This window comes from Coenobita brevimanus, chromosome 42 (assembly GCF_032717465.1).
Source record: "Coenobita brevimanus isolate Jiangsu-jjx chromosome 42, ASM3271746v2, whole genome shotgun sequence".
Classification (NCBI taxonomy): Eukaryota; Metazoa; Arthropoda; class Malacostraca; order Decapoda; family Coenobitidae; genus Coenobita; species Coenobita brevimanus.
Window position 1 is genome coordinate 4,167,501 of NC_136995.1, and position 16,375 is coordinate 4,183,875.

Sequence of the window (16,375 nt, forward strand, 5' to 3'; positions counted from 1 at the left end):
AAGGTCTACTGTAAGTCAGGGGAGAACTACTGTATCCAAGGTCCACAGAATCAGGACCTTGGCTGTGTCTTCAAAGTGAACACAATTGGAGTATGGTCGTAAAAATTTCCACTGTTTTCATATTTTGTTTGACTGTCCTAAGTGTGGATCAGAGACAACCCCAGCATATTCATGTGTTGGCTTTGTGAATGCTGTTATTGTTTCCCAAACCATTCCATTTCAGTTTTTAAGACTGACCATGTTGCCGCTGTTGCTGCTGCTGCTGTTGATAATGATGATGATGGTGGTGATATTGTTGCTGGTGATGATAGTGATGTTTTTGATGATGATGATGGTAGTGTTATTGATGATGATGGTGATGTTGTTGATGATGATGGTGGTAATGTTATTGATGATGATGGTGATGTTGTTGATGATGATGGTGATGTTGATGATGATGGTGATGATGATGTTGTTCCCTACCCCCTGTCGTGTTTAGCAGACCCGTGACCCAAAGGTATCAGTTGCCTCTGGGCCCGTCTTACAGGTCAAGTACATTACCTATACAATGTAGGGATCCGAAGCCTTCTTGTGGCAGACGGCGCCTCACCTGGGTTGGTAGGGAGGTTCAGGGAAATGTGAGAAAGTTGAGTTTCTGGGTGGACGCCGCAGCTGCTTCACTTTGGATTCACAGCGTCACCACTTGTAGGCTCCTCGTCAGCACCAGTTGTAGCCTTGTGAATGTTTTAATTGTTTTCCGAACCCTTTCCTCGTTTCTGTAGAGTAATAGCCACATTTGCGATTAATGCCCATTTTACCTGCACATCTGTGGTTCCAGTCTGATTAAGTTTATTGTCCACATGAATATATTATCAGTTTGTGTGTGTGTGTGTGTGTGTGTGTGTGTGTGTGTGTGTGTGTGTGTGTGTGTGTTTGTGGGGACGGTACTCCACACATGACATTCGGGTATAATTATTTGGAACCAGTCTGTAATCATGGTTGCGTGTATATAGGCTGCGTGTGTGTGTGTGTGTGTGTGTGTGTGTGTGTGTGTGTGTGTGTGTGTGTGTGTGTGTGTGTACGTGTATGTGTGCCAATTATCTCATTATGGCTGGTCTCTGCCCTGTTATTGTGGTAATTGGGTGAGAGACCCCGGGACTCTTATTCCCGAAGTCTGCTGGAGTTTGGCACCCGACCCGGTTTAGGTTAGGTTAGGCTAGGTTGGGTTGGGTTGGGTTGAGTTGGGTTGGGATAGGTTAGGTTAGGCTAGGTTAGATTAGGTTAGGATAGGTTAGGTTAGGTCGGGATACGTTAGGTTAGGTTAGGGTAGGTTGGGATAGGTTAGGTTAGGTTAGGCTAGGCTAGATTAGGTTAGGATACGATAGGATAGGTTAGATTAGGCTGGGCTAGGCTAGGTTAAGTTGGGATCGGATAGGTTAGGTTAGATTGGGTTGAGTTGTATTACGTTAGGTTGGGTTAGGTTAGGTTGAGTTGGGTTAGGTTAGGTTGGGTTAGTATAGGTTAGGTTGGGTTGGGTTAGGTTAGAATAGGATAGGTTAGGTCAGGATAGGATAGAATAAGGAGGAAGAGGTTAGGCTAATTTTGCCGTGAAATACACTGAGAACAGTTAGAAGAGAATGATGTGGTTTAGGTTGTGTGCTACGACCCGAGCGTCACCCACGGCTCAGCAGCTGGCGTAAGTGCCCAGTAGCTATAGACTTAGGGAATATGCCCCCGGGACACACACACACACACACACACACACACACACACACACACACACACACACACACACACACACACACACACACACACACACACACACACACACACACACACACACACACACACACACACACACACACACACAGTTGTATTATTAATTACAAAGCATCCACGTACGCTCTTTCCTCAGGTGAAGCAAAATATCAACAACATGCGAGGTATACTTCGTAAACGAGAGAGAGAGAGAGAGAGAGAGAGAGAGAGAGAGAGAGAGAGAGAGCACATTCGTCTTCCTTAACCAACAGCCAATTATAATGATAAACCTGAGGATGTAGGGTAATAAAGAATGTATAATGAATTTTGTTATTGCAGTATCACACGCAGTTCCCTCCTGTCAGTAAGCTTTTCCCGGTCCAGTAATTTATGTTTTGTGCATTTTTCTTGTTAATAAGCTTTCTTTCTCTCTAATTGCCCTGGAAGCTCTCTCTCTCTTTTAATGAAACGGTTTATTTATGTTAATTAGTAAGCCCATTGTCAGTGCAACATACTAAGGAAATATAATTGCTGTGAAGTTTTGTGTTTTGACTCCATAATTATTGTTGTTATTACATTTGCGAGGAGGGAGGGAGTATTTTTATACCAGTAAGTTTTACTGTGTGTGTGTGTGTGTGTGTGTGTGTGTGTGTGTGTGTGTGTGTGTGTGTGAAGAAGTCTCAGCCAAACGAGGTGGAAGGGTCTAAAGTAGCCAGAAGATTTATTATTACAGTATTTTTTTTTTTTAATAGCCTAAAGTTTAGTGTTGATGACAAGTCAGTTTCATATAGCAAGGACAGCTTAAAGGTTTTATCAACTTTACGCCACAGTTCGTGAGGGACTGAGATTACGGCAACAACGAAGGGTGTCCATTTAGTGAACACTCCGTCAAAGGTCAAGGTCATAGGTTAAGGTCAGAGTTCGATGCGTGTGGCTGTATATGAACAAAAGTCTATCTGTCTGTCTATCTATCTATCTATCTATCTATATCTGTATGTCTATCTATCTGTCTATCTATCTATCTATCTGTTGCGTGACGCCTTAATCCTGTAAGGGGTGACCACAAACAAATCTCCTCCATGTCGCCCTGTCCCCCACCATTTCACTGCCCTGGTCCCAGCTCACACTCCCCTCTCTCATGTGAACAAAATAACTCTACGAATTTAGATTTGATTTGGAATAGTTGAGGGTCAGAGAACAGTAGGTCAAAGGTTAAGGTGATGAGGCAGGGTCAGCTTAGTTTCTATCCGATTTACACTAAACTATACGGTGGGGTTTAGTGTGTGACAAGGATAGCGGGATTGGATTATATAAAGTCAGTCAGTCAAATGGTAGAGACACAGGGTAAGGTGAACTCACTCGGTTTTGATCTGATTTGGACCATGCATAGTGGAAGGGTTAAGGGTTAGGCAAATGAAGTACTTGGATTTTGATAGAGCAGTTGGTCAGGGGTGAAGTTCACAGAGCAAAAGCAAATGTAAGGCTCATTGACCAATTGATGGGCGTGGGTATTGCACTCTGTTAATATTTCTTCGTAAATAGTAGGTATTTTGGCTGCTATCACATTATTATTATTATTATTATTATTATTATTATTATTATTATTATTAGTGTTACTGTTTTTATTATTATTATTATTATTATTATTATTGTTAGCCTAGGGGAGACGTCCGGTAGTGAATGAATTAACCACTGCTTGACGAGGACGTATTTTTCACTTTATTTACCACATCACCGAGCGATTATCATACCAGCCACGCAGTTGAGGGCGAGATAGTGAGAACCACATCTTCCCATTCAGGTTCAGTGTATCCTAGGGTCATTACAGTCCCTTTGAAGCCGCGAAACTGCATTGAGGGGTATGTCCTTGCTTGGGGTGGAGAGGTACATGAGTGAAGGGTGTGTAGGCTGGAGAAAGGGTAGCTTGGTGGAGGAGAGAATGACATGAGGCTGAATGATTGTGGCCATCCTTTCTGTAATAATTAGGACGTCTGGTTGTAGATAGGTAGACAGACATAGGTTGGGAAGTAGAGTGTGTGTGTGTACAGTATGTGTGTGTGTGTGAGAGAGAGAGAGAGAGAGTCAGATTGAAGGGATTAGTGTCAAAACAGCAGGTCCTTGCTCTGCAGTCACAAAATCATCGTGTAGTGACAAACATAGAAGAAATTCCGCCATTGCAGGGAAGAGGTTAACTAATTTAATCTGCTGACATTTATTTATTATTTATTTATTTTTATGTATTTATTTTTATTTGTAGGTGAACAAAGGAAGGAAAAACAGGTTAACTAAAAAACTTTCCTACATCAGATTACAGGTGTCCTCCATTCATACTTTATTCACATTGCATTCTTTCTCTTCAGACGATCTTATTCAGCTTTGGACAGACGTTTTGACGTGGGAGAGTTCGATGCAGCTTAATCAACCCCCTTCACAATTTGAGGTTTCACCAGGTTGAGTAAAATCGTCTGGTGGTGTCGTAGTGAAGGGGTTTATGGAGACATCTTTCCCAAACTAAAAAAATCGTCTGCCGTTAGGATCCGTTAAATATGTCAATCTATCCATTACCAGACGCCTTAATCTCGTAAGGGGTGGCCACAAACAAATCGCCTTCACGTTGGCCTGTCCTTTGACGTTTGGCTGCCCTCCCTCCAACGCCCTACTATCTCTCCACTCCAACCCTCCATTTCATCCTTGCTCTCCCCTTCCCCTTTCCCCTCTTCACCCACATACTCTTCTAGTCAGTCTCTCACTCCATAACATAAGGAGTTAATCTAGAATAATGGCATCCTTTTCACTGTGGTTCTGTTACTCCAAATGGTTTTACTTGGCTTTAGAGAGATTTCGAACCGTGAGTGTTGGATATATCCGTCATTAACTCTCACTGATCAAGGCCTCCCATGAGCTAGAGAGAGAGAGAGAGAGAGAAAAAAAAAGAATAACTGGAGGTACCGGTAGCAAAAGAGAGAGAGAGAGAGAGAGAGAGAGGAGAGCGAGAGAGAGAGAGAGAGAAAAAAAAAATGTAATAGATTTCCTCTGGCTGAAAAAGGTTAGAGAATCCCCATTAACTCATTCACTACTGTTGGTTATCATTTGGTGCAGGAGAGGAACGCCTTCACGTGTTGGCACCGATATAACACGGTGGCTTCTCTGCCCGGCCATACAAACGTCCCTCAACTCCCCCCCTCAGTATCCCTCAAAAAAGGGGGATGGTGGATAGTCGAAGGAAAGTTTTAGCCTTCAGTCCACGGGGTACACGTTTGAGATGAGTTTGGGGTCATAACACCAACTTATTGTTTCTTAATTAAATGAAAAATAAATCATAGGTGTGAATCGTTGCAAAGTCCAGCCTCACATGGTGTCGCTGTCTAAAGTTCAAGAAATTGTTACGTATGGTGAACAGTTATGCCCTGACGTCTTGTGTAGGTTAATTGATGGTTTATATAGCTCTTGCACTTCAACTCATACTTCCGAGGCTGTAAGAGAGAGAGAGAGAGAGAGAGAGAGAATCTGGCGAGCATAGCAAAAGTGGGCAAACACTCAGGCTGAATAGAATCGTCAGGCGTTAACTGGAAGAGAGAGAGAGAGAGAGAGAGAGAGAGAGAGAGAGAGAGAGAGAGAGAGAGAGGCGAGCAAAACGAAAAGTGGGCTAACGGTCTGAATAAAATCGTCTGTCCTTAGAGTGCTAGAGTTGTCCCCACCGTGAGAGGAGTTAAAGTGTCCAGCCTTGCATGAGGGCTGGATCTAAACCCCAAGAAGTTATTAGTGAGGGCAAACAGTTATGGCCTGGCGTTGTGTATATATTAAGCCTAATTATGGGGCCAATTAGCACAGCCTCGGTATAATGGGAGGGACGCCAGGTATGATTGGCTGCTAATGAGATGCAGGTAGTTTTTTTTTTTTTTTTTTTTATATAACCTCCATCGGTCCTCCCCCTTCCCCCCATTTCCCTGCGGTGTTGCGTGTCATTATCATCGTCGTTGTTGTCGTTGCCTTCGTCGTTGTTATCGGCTTGGTTATCTTCATCATCCTCGTTGTCATTATCATCGTCATTGTCTTCGTCATTATAATTATCTTCGTCGTTGTCGTCGTCGTCATTATTATTATTATCCTCGTCGCCGTTGTCGTCATTATCATCTTTATCATCATTTCTAACTTCCCCCACCACATGACCTCTCCCGGGCCCTGTCTGTAGCTGCGGTATTGTTTATCATCATCACGATCGTCGTCGCCATTATTATCTTCATCTTTATTTTTTAGAAATTAATGGGGTTAATAGTATCCAGAAATAGAACACCATAAAAGTATGAAAAATGTGATATCAATTGAGTGGCAAAGGAAATAGACCATAATTTTATATTCATTCATTTTTCTTGTATTCTTTTGACAGTTCTTCGCTGCACGTCACAGTTAAGCACAATCGTAAGAAATATATCTCTAATCCATGTTCTCATTTCTGCATCTTTTTGGTGATGATTGGCTGAATGCAACGTTACCTCATAATCTTTTTATTATTATATGACAACATATATCTGATGGGGAAATTTGGGTTAGGAAATGTTATTCGGACATGTTGCATTCAGCCAATCGTCACCATCCTCTCAAGTGCATCTTCGCCTCAGTAAAAAAAACGGAGTATAGTGCCCCCTGTCCCTCTTCTCTTTGTGTCCCCCTGTCCCCCTCTCCCTAGTGCCCCCTTGTCCCCCTTCCCCCTGTCCCCCCTTCCACTAGTGCCCCTTGTCCCCCTCCCCCTAGTGCCCTCCTGTCCCCTTCCACCTAGTGCCGCCACGTCCCCCTTCCCACTAGTGTTTCCCCGTCCCCCTCCCCATTGTTCCCCCAGTCCCCCTCCCCCAAGTCCCCCTTGTCCCCCTTCCCCTAGTGCGCCCAGTCACCCCTCTCCCTAGTGCCCCCTGTCCCCCTCTCCGTAGCGTCCCCCGTCCCCTCCCCCCGCCTGCCATTGTGGTGTATTGTGCTGTGGTTCCGCTCCATTATGATCGCGAGTGAGGGGGGGGGATTGTGCAGGGGGGGGGAGCAGAGAGGGGAAAATGTGTAAAGATGGAAGGGATGAGAAACTGGTTGGGAGAGGGGAGTAGGGGAGAATTGTGGGGGGAATACTGAGGTGAGGGTAAATAAGATTAGGAGGGGGGGGGAAGTTTGTGAAGGAGGAAAGAACGAGAAATTGGTTAGGGGAGGAGAAGAGGAGAGAGTTGTGGTGGGTAGGGGTAGTGTGAGCGATACTGGAAATAAAACTTGAAAGACTGATGGAGGGTAAGAGAGGAGGGGGAGAATTTGTGAAGGTGGAAATGTTGAGGAATTGGTTGGGGGAAGGAAGGGAAGAATTGTGGTGGTGAGAGACAAGAAAATTAGAGGGAAGGGAAAGGGGGGGGAGTTGTGTTCTGGGGGGTAAGCCAAAGGAGAGGAAATTGATGGGAGGGGAAGGAAGGGAAAGTTGTGGTGATGGTGAGGGGGGGGCAATGAGGTAAGTTAAGGTAGGAAAAGGGATAGTGGAGGGACGATGATGATAGTGAGGGAAAGAGGAGGGTGATTGGGAAGGGTTGAGGGGGGGTGAGAGAGGGGTGGTTGAGGAGCGGGTGAGGAAGGGTGGTTGAGGAGGCGGTAGAGGGAGGGTGGTGGTGGAGGGGGTGAGGGAGAGTTATTGAGGAGGGGTTTAGGGATGGGTAGTGGTGGAGGGAGGATGATGGTGAAGGAAGGGTGGAGGTGGATGATGGTGGTGGGGATTAGGTATGGGTAGGGAGGGGGTGAAGGAAGGTGATGGTGGAGGAAAGGTGAGGATGGATGTCGGTGGTGGAGGTAGGGGGAGGTGAGGAAGGGTGAGGCAGGATGTTAGTGATGTGGGTAAGGGTGGTGGTTGAGGGAGAGAGGGTAGTGGAGGGGGAGGGGGAGAATTAAGAAGTAAAGGTAAGAGAATTATTCTGATGGGGAAGACGAGGGGAATTAGGTGTGGGAAAGGTAGGGCAGGTGAGGGATGGGGGGTATCGAGGAGGGAGGTCATAGTCAGGGGAAAAGGAAGTGTGGAAAAGCGAGTGAGATGTAAACTATAATTAACCACTTAACTACGGTATCGTCGTTAGCTAGTTAATTAGGCCACCAGCAGACGATTGTTTTCTGGTTTATAATGATTTTATGCTGGACAGGAGTTTAATTAGAGAACATTCAACTCCAAGCAGCATGTGTGTGTGTGTGTGTGTGTGTGAGAGAGAGAGAGAGAGAGAGAGAACTGGGAAGATTGGAAGCAAGACAAAAAGGAGCAGGTTTGAAGTTATTAAGGGAGAGAGAGAGAGAGAGAGAGAGAGAGAGAGAGAGCAGTCAAAACTCACATCAGGCTGGTTCAAATGGGGGATCTAGGACGTTAGTGGAAGTTGTGGAAAGTGGAATGAGAGAGAGCGAGAAAGAGAGAAAAACGCGATGAGGGAAGGCGTGAGAGAGAGGAGCGTAACATAAATATGAAAGTAATTTAATAGGAGAGAGAGAGAGAGAGAGAGAGAGAGAGGGGAAGATTGGAATCGAGGTAAAAAGGAGGTATGAAGGGAAAGGAGTGAGTAAATAGGAGACATGAAGAAAGAGAGAGAGAGAGAGTTTTAGGAAGATTGGAAACGAGGTAAAAAAGAAGTATGAAGGGAGAGAAGGGGAGAGTAAAAAGGAGACATAAAGTTAGTAGAGAGAGAGAGAGAGAGAGTAGAGGAGGAAGGAAAGGAAGAGGAAGAGATACATGTGGAACAGGGAAGTGGATTGGTGTTGGAGGAAGGAGTACTGAAGGTAAAGGAGTGGATTTTGGAGGAAGCGAGAAAGGGGGAGAGTGTAAGGATAAGGAAGTGGAATCAGAGAGAGTTTGATAAAGATAGCGAAAAAGAGAAAGCGGACGTGGAGAAATTTTAAAAGTCGGGTTGAGGGAAAAGAGTGTAAAGTATAATAAATAATCGTGAAGATGAAGAGAAATGGATTTTGAGGATGAATAAGAAAAGGAAGGAAAAGGGAAATGAGAGAGAAGGCTAAAGGAAAAGAGAGAGAATGGATGATAGGAGAAAAGGAAAAGGAGAAGAGGAAGAGGAGTAGTTAGAAGATAAAAAGGGAAAGGAAGAGAAGAGCAAATGAAGTTGAAGAGGATAAAGCTAGGAAAGAGAGTGTGAGATTAGAGAGAGTGATAAAGACAGAAGAGAGGAGAGAAAGTGAAATAAAAAATACAATGATAATGCCAGAGACCAGGAACAGAAGACAAAAATTAAAAAAAATAAAAAGTGAGAATGAAGTAAAAACAGAAATAATCCACCAATACATACACATTAAAAAAAGAGCAAGACAGAGGAAGGGAGGAGGGAGGGAGGGAGGGAAAGACGGAGGCAAGGAAGCAGGGAGGGAGGGTGGAATTAATAAATGAATAAATAAAAAAAATCTGTGTGGAGAAAACTTTAGTCCCCCAAGAATTTCTATAAAACTAGAGAATGAACTCGTCGCCAAGAATTCACAGGCTCGCAAAAACAGGGAGTGGCAGAGGTGGGAAGGGGATGTTGGGGCAAGGAGAGAGAGAGAGAGAGGATTGGAAACGGGTGGAGAAGAGAGGCAGAGGGTGGCAGGGGGAGGTAGAGGAGAGGGTGGCAGGGGGAGGTAGAGGAGAGGGTGGCAGGGAGAGGTAGAGCAGAGGGTGGCAGGGAGAGGTAGAGCAGAGGGTGGCAGGGAGAGGTAGAGCAGAGGGTAGCAGGGAGAGGTAGAGGGTGGCAGGGGATGGATGGAAATGATAGTGAAGCTTGTTATGGCAAGAAGTTGCTTGGAGTGCGCCGGTGATGGTAAGTATAGGGTGGGGTAGGTTGGGGTGGTTGGCGTTGGGTGGGGTAGGTTGGGGTGGTTGGCGTTGGGTGGGGTGAGGATGGGTTGGGTGTGGCAGCTTGGGTCGGGTGGGATGGGGATGGTCGCAGTTGGGTGGGGTGTGGATAGTTGCAGTTGGGTGGGGTGTGGATGGTCGCAGTTGGGTGGGGTGTGGATGGTCGCGGTTGGGTGGGGTGTGGATGGTCGTGGTTGAGTGGGGTTGGGGTTGTTGGGTTGGATTAGATTGAGAGTGGGAGTGGCAAGGGCAGGCTGGGGATGGCTGTCGATTGAGCCTACTCCATGGTAGGGGTAGACTGAGGATGACAACTTGCGAGCTAGGGTGGGGTTGGCAGGGGATGGATGGGGATAGCAGGGGGCGGGGTGGGTTGGGGTGGTGACTGCAGGGGGTGGCCGGGGCTGGCAGGGGGTGTGGTGGGGCGGGATGGGGTATTAATTACAACTTTGTGGAAACTTTTGAACCTGGCAGGGCTGGGAGTGATGGAGTGCAGGTGAGGGAGTTATGACTTCACTCACCCACCTCACCAGTATCACCATAGCAGTTGTAGTTATGATGATACTACTGCCGCTGCCCTCATCACTATATCATGATCATCACAGTAGTAATATTGATGGGGATCCTACTGCTGCTACTCCTACTGTTACATCTATAACTACTGCTGTTACTGTTATTGCTATTAGTCTTGTTGTTGAATCATCATCATCATCATCCTGAGGTTATTATAGTTACTTCTGTCGTCTTTTCCACGGATGTCTTCTTAAACTGAATAAAATCGTCTAGGGACACCAAGCAAGCAAGCCATTGTACTGAAACGAGTAAGCGAATTAGCCTCAGTAGTTGGTTTTAATGTGGTATTTAACCCTAGAATCCTGTACTGGTTTATAATTGCTACTGGCAGGCGATTTTTACTCATTGCAAAGACCCTAGTAGTGAAAGAGTTTATAGGTTATAGACTTTCTAATCTCGTGACTATAAGGGATTTAGTATAAGCAGAGAAAAGTAGTCTTGTTGTAACGAATAAAACAGCCAAAAAATCCTTACTTACGATACCCTTTTACTACTAGAATGCTCTCGTAAGCCGAGTAAAATCACCTGAAGAAAAAATGACGTCAGCGGATGGAAGGTTCAGTGAAGCTTTTTGTTTATTTACCGGTATTTATTTATTTATTTATTTATTTTTTTGGGGGGCATACTTTTCTCGCCGCCATAGTATCAGTGGGAAGGCAGTCCATCCAATACCGTAACTTCCTTCTTGGAGAACGAATCGTTGTTAGGCCACACCTTCCGTTAAAACAGCTATGAATTCTATATTAGCCTAGTTTTTCTGCACACAGGTATGCACGTCATACCTGTTATCTACACACGAACCCATTTGTGAGGAACTACACCAAAATCTACTTGGGGTAATGAATTTCGTGCTCATTTTTCCTCATATTGTCGCTTTGTCTTCAGTTTTTCTTGCTGCATTCATCAGTGTTATGGATTTTACATTGAATAACCAACGATTTGATGTGAGCGTCGTGCCTGCGTTCGTCGTAAAACCTCACTCATTACGAGGTTTTCCGCTGAATATAAATCCATATCAGGAACAGGAATGAATAGAAAACCTCACTGAAGGCTTCATTTGATACTGAATTGTGTATAAGTAGCATTAGAGATTCGTAACCCATATTCTTGAGCGATTTATTTTACATAGTACCTCTCGATGTCCTCTTTGGTTACTAATGCTAACTATGTCGACACTAAAAAGATACAAATTTAAGTTATAATATGGAAAATACAATTCATATTAAAGGAGAAGCTCCGAAGACGCTATGCTATGTAGAATAAGGTCAGTTGTTTGTACCCTGTGTACTGCGAGTGACCTTCCTTTTAGGTACAGTGAGCAACAGTAGTCGTGTCGCGGTTTTGTCCGAAGATTAAATGTAACTCGTGAAACATTATGAACCGTCCGTATGACAGACGGCGGAATGTACCAGACGCTTAGCCCGTTAGCTTATGTTTTCACCAAATTTCACTACACGAGTATTGTTGCTCACTGTACGTGGCTGGTTCAAGAGTACCCTGGTTATGGAAAGGACGTCATTGTTTGGAACAGGTTTACCACGTACGTGATTCCGGAGACGAACTTGTTTTTTTCCTTGCATTCTGCGTAAGTATTATTTATCCACCAGAGTAACTGCTATCATACCTTGTAGCACCATCGTGTGACTAATGCTACTCTTACTACCACTACTATACTACTACTATTACTACTACTACTACTGCTACTACTAATACAACTACTACTTCTACTACTATTAATAATAATCCATCCATCCATCCATCATCCAATCCTACAATGCCCCATGAATAGCGTAGGAGCCTGGGGCTAGGCAAGGTGCTCCTGACGTTTAAGATGAGAGTGACCAGCCACACTCATCCCTGAGTGGCATTACGTGAGCAGTAAACCCCAACCTATCTGTCTATCTATCTATTGCCAGACGCCTCAATCCCGTTTGGGGTGGCCACAAACAAATCGCCTCCACGTCGTCCTGTCCCCCGCCATTTCACTGCCCTGCTCCCAACTCACCCCCCCCCCTCTCATATACCTCTCCACCCCATCCCTCCATCTCATCCTCGGCCTCCCCCTACCTCTTCCCCCCTCCACCTCACTCACATACACTCTCTTCGTCAGTCTTTCACCCTCCATCCTCTCCACATGGCCAAACCACCTCAGTGTGTTCCTCATAACACTTCCTATCACATCCATAACCACACCACAACGCTCCTTTATATCCTCATTCGTCAGCCTGTCTCACCATGTGACTCCACAGGCTCCTCTTAAATAACTCATTTCCACTGCTCTCACTCTTGACTTGTGTCCTTCCAACAATGTCCATGCTTCACTTCCATACGTTAGAGTTGGTATCACAATACTGTCATGTAGTAACTTTTTCACTTCCATGCTCACTTCCCTGTTTCTTATCACTGCTTTCAAAGAACCACCAACCTTTCTTCCTTGCTGTACCCTTTCAAGCACTTCACCCTCCAAACCTCCATCCTTACTCATCACACTACCCAAGTACTTAAACGTACTCACATTTTCCAATTCCTCACCATCCAACCTCGCTGTACATTCACTGACTTCACCTCTCTCAAAGACCATCACTTTACTCTTCCCTACATTCACCTTTAGAGTCCGTTTCTTGCACACTCTCCCAAACTCATCCACCAAGCCTTGCAGCTCCCCTTCGTCTTCACTCAACAACACAGTATCATCTGCAAACAACAGTACAGGGAGTTTCCAAACACTATCCTCTCTCACCAGGGCCACTCCAACATCCACTACCCTACCTTGTACCTCTTTTATTACCCCATCTATGTACAGATTGAACAACCATGGAGACATGACACATCCCTGTTTCAACTCAACTTTCAAAGAGAAAAATTCACTTAGTTCACCGTCCACACGCACTGCAGCCTTAGCACCATCATACATACTCTTCACAGCATTCAACAACTTCCCATCTACTCCATATATTCTTAACACTTTCCACAATCCTTGTCTATCCACCCTGTCATATGCTTTCTCCAAATCCATGAAAGCCGCATATAACTTCTTTCCCTTCTCTAGAAACTTTTTCACTAAAGATCTAAGAATGAATATCTGATCTACACAACCTGTTTCCTTCCTAAAGCCTCCCTGTTCTTCTCCAACTAATTCCTCTGTTCTTTCTCTAACTCTATCAATAAGTATCCTACCATACACTTTTCCTATTATACTAAGAAGACAAATGCCCCTATGATTACCACACACTTCTTTTTCCCCTTTTCCTTTGTACAAGGGAATAATTATACGTGACTTCCAATCCTCCGGGACTCTACCTTCCTCCCAGGCCAATCTGCACATCTTCCACATCCAGTCTACTACTATCTCTCCCCCATGCTTCAGCATTTCACCACACACTCCATCAATTCCTGGGGCTTTCCCCATTTTGACTTTCTTCATTGCTTCCACAACTTCTATCCTACCACTCCTTGGATATAAACCTTCACCGGCGCAATCCGATTGGAGCGCCGTAATTACCCATTAAACCACCTGGCGCCAAAATTCGGTTATATGATTACCACCCAGCGTAGTAAATGGTTTCCTGGTCTACAGGAAGCCATTTGGCTTGTCACTCAGTGTAGAGTCACCCACAGGCAGAAGGAAGAGGAAAAAAAGAAGGAAAGAAAGACAGAAGAGGGACTGTGAAGTCACCTGGAGGCAGAAGGACGGGGAAAGAATGAAGAAAAGAAAGACAGAAGAGGATTAAAGGAAAGAAGGATGGAGGAGAAGGAAGGGCAGACACCTGAGAGCAACACTACATCGAGTGAGTAGATGGTGAGCTCCCCCACCTACCACAGATTAACAACAACTACTACTACTACTACTACTACTACTCAGGCAGTGGCAGATACAAACGTTTTACCCATATCACTGAACCCCCGTAGTAATCGCTGTCATACCAGGCGTAAAAATCAAGTAGGCAGTAGTGCGGTATTATACAGTATAGTTATTTTTTCTCTTATTTTATTTTATTTATTTTTTAAGGCACAACGAGCATCCATAGACCCAGGCCTTCCATAATAGTGAAAGTTGGGTTCCAGAGCATCATAGTGGGGTAACACGCCTCTCTCTCTCTCTCTCTCTCTCTCTCAAACCAGGCCTGCTCCTTTTTACTACGCATCCAGTCTCACCATTCTCTCTCTCTCTCTCTCTCTCTCTCTCTCTCTCTCTCTCTCTCTCTCTCTCTCTCTCTCTCTCTCTCTCTCAACTTCTACACGATTATGTTATTTTTTTTGTTCTTACTGCCTGCCAGACAATTTAATCCAGGTCGGGGGAGGGGGGGAGTTCTTGGAGAGAGAGAGAGGGAGAGAGAGAGAGAGAGAGAGAGAGAGAGAGAGAGAGAGAGAGAGCCAGTGCATGTGGTAGGGAAGAGGAACATGGAAGAAAGAACAAGAGATGGAGAGGAAGGAGCACTTAAGAGGAGGGGAGGGGAAGAGAGAGAAAAAGGAGGAGGGAAGTAAGAGGAAGATTGACTCAGGAGTGGAAAAAGAAGAGGAAGAGGAGGAGGGAAGCAAGTTGAGGTGAGATGGAAGAGGAGGAGGGAAAGAAGAGGAATAAGGGAAGAAGAGGAGGGAAAAGAATAAAGGAAGAGGAGGAGGGAAAGAAGAGCAGTAGCCTACAAGAAGAGGAGGAGGGAAAGAAGAGGAATAAAGGAAGAGGAGGAGGGAAAGAAGAAGAGTAAAGGAATAGGAGGAGGGAAAGAAGAGGAGTGAAGGAAGAAGAGGAAGGAAGGAAGATGAGGAGGGAAAGAAGAGGAATAAAAGGAGGGGAGGAGGGAAAGAAGAGGAATAAAAGGAGGGGAGGAGGGAAAGAAGAGGAATGAAGGAAGAAGAAGAAGAGGGAAAAAGAAGAATATAGGAAGAGGAGGAGGGAAAGAAGAGGAATAAAGGACGAGGAGGAGGGAAAGAAGAAGGGTAAAGGAAGAGGAGGAGGGAAAGAAGAGGAGTGGAGGAAGGAAGGAAGACGAATAGAGGAAGAAGAGGAGGGAAAGAAGAGGAATAACGGAAGAGGGAAAGAAGAAGAATAAAGGAAGATGAGGAGGGAAAGAAGAATAAAGGAAGAGGAGGAGGGAAAGAAGAATAAAGGAAGATGAGGAGGGAAAGAAGAATAAAGGAAGAGGAGGAGGGAAAGAAGAATAAAGGAAGAGGAGGAGGGAAAGAAGAATAAAGGAAGATGAGGAGGGAAAGAAGAATAAAGGAAGAGGAGGAGGGAAAGAAGAATAAAGGAAGAGGAGGAGGGAAAGAAGAATAAAGGAAGAGGAGGATGGAAGGTAGAGGAATAAAGGAAGAAGAGAAGGAAGGGAAGACGAAAGGAGGATGACTTAGAGGAGAAGATTAGAAAGAGAAGAAAAGCAAGAAATGGGGGAAGAGATGATGAGGAGGAGGAAGAGGGAAGAGAGAGGGAGCTGCGAAACGAGAGAGAGAGAGAGAGGGAGTGAGAGAGAGAGAGGTACCCAAGGATAAGATGAAGAGATAATTAGACTGGGGACGAAGGAGAGAGAGGGAGAGAGAGAGAGAGAGAGAGAGAGAGAGAGAGAGAGTAATGATGGGATGAGGAAGGGAAAAGAGTAAAGAACAAGAATAGGGAGAGAGAGAGAGTGGTAAGGAAGAGGAAGAAGAGGAAGAGGATGGAATGGAGAGGAAAGTAGAGGAGTGGAGGGAAGGAAAGTGGAGGGATAGGGGAGAGGTTGGAGTGGAAGGCGGTGAAGAGAGAAGGAGAGAGAGAGAATGTAGAGTATAGCAGGCGGAAAAACAGGGAAGGAAAAGAGAGGCGACAAGAAGGGAAGAAAGGAAGAGAACTGAGTATTGTGGAAGGGAATTAAGATGAAGAGAAAGTATTTACGAGGTTAGGGAGAGGAAGGGAAGAGAATGGAGAGGAGGAGCAAGGAGGGGAGAGGAAAAGAAGAGAATGGAGGCGAAAATAAGGGAGGAGAAGGAGAGAGAGAGAGAGAGGTGAGGGATCGGTGAGGAAGAGAAGAGAGAGGGGCTGGAGAGGAGAGGAAGAGAAGAAAATGGAGGGGAAGAGAAGGAAGAGGGATTGAAGTGGGTAAGAAGAGAGTGAAAAAAAAGCATGAGGGGGAAAGTGGAAAGAGAATGAGAGGGGAAAGGAGGGAGAGGAAGGGAAAAGGAATTAGAGGAGAGGGAGAGATGGGGATGGGAAGGGAGGAGAAGCGAGAGGAAGGGTAGAGAAGGAAGAACGGAGGAAGCAGG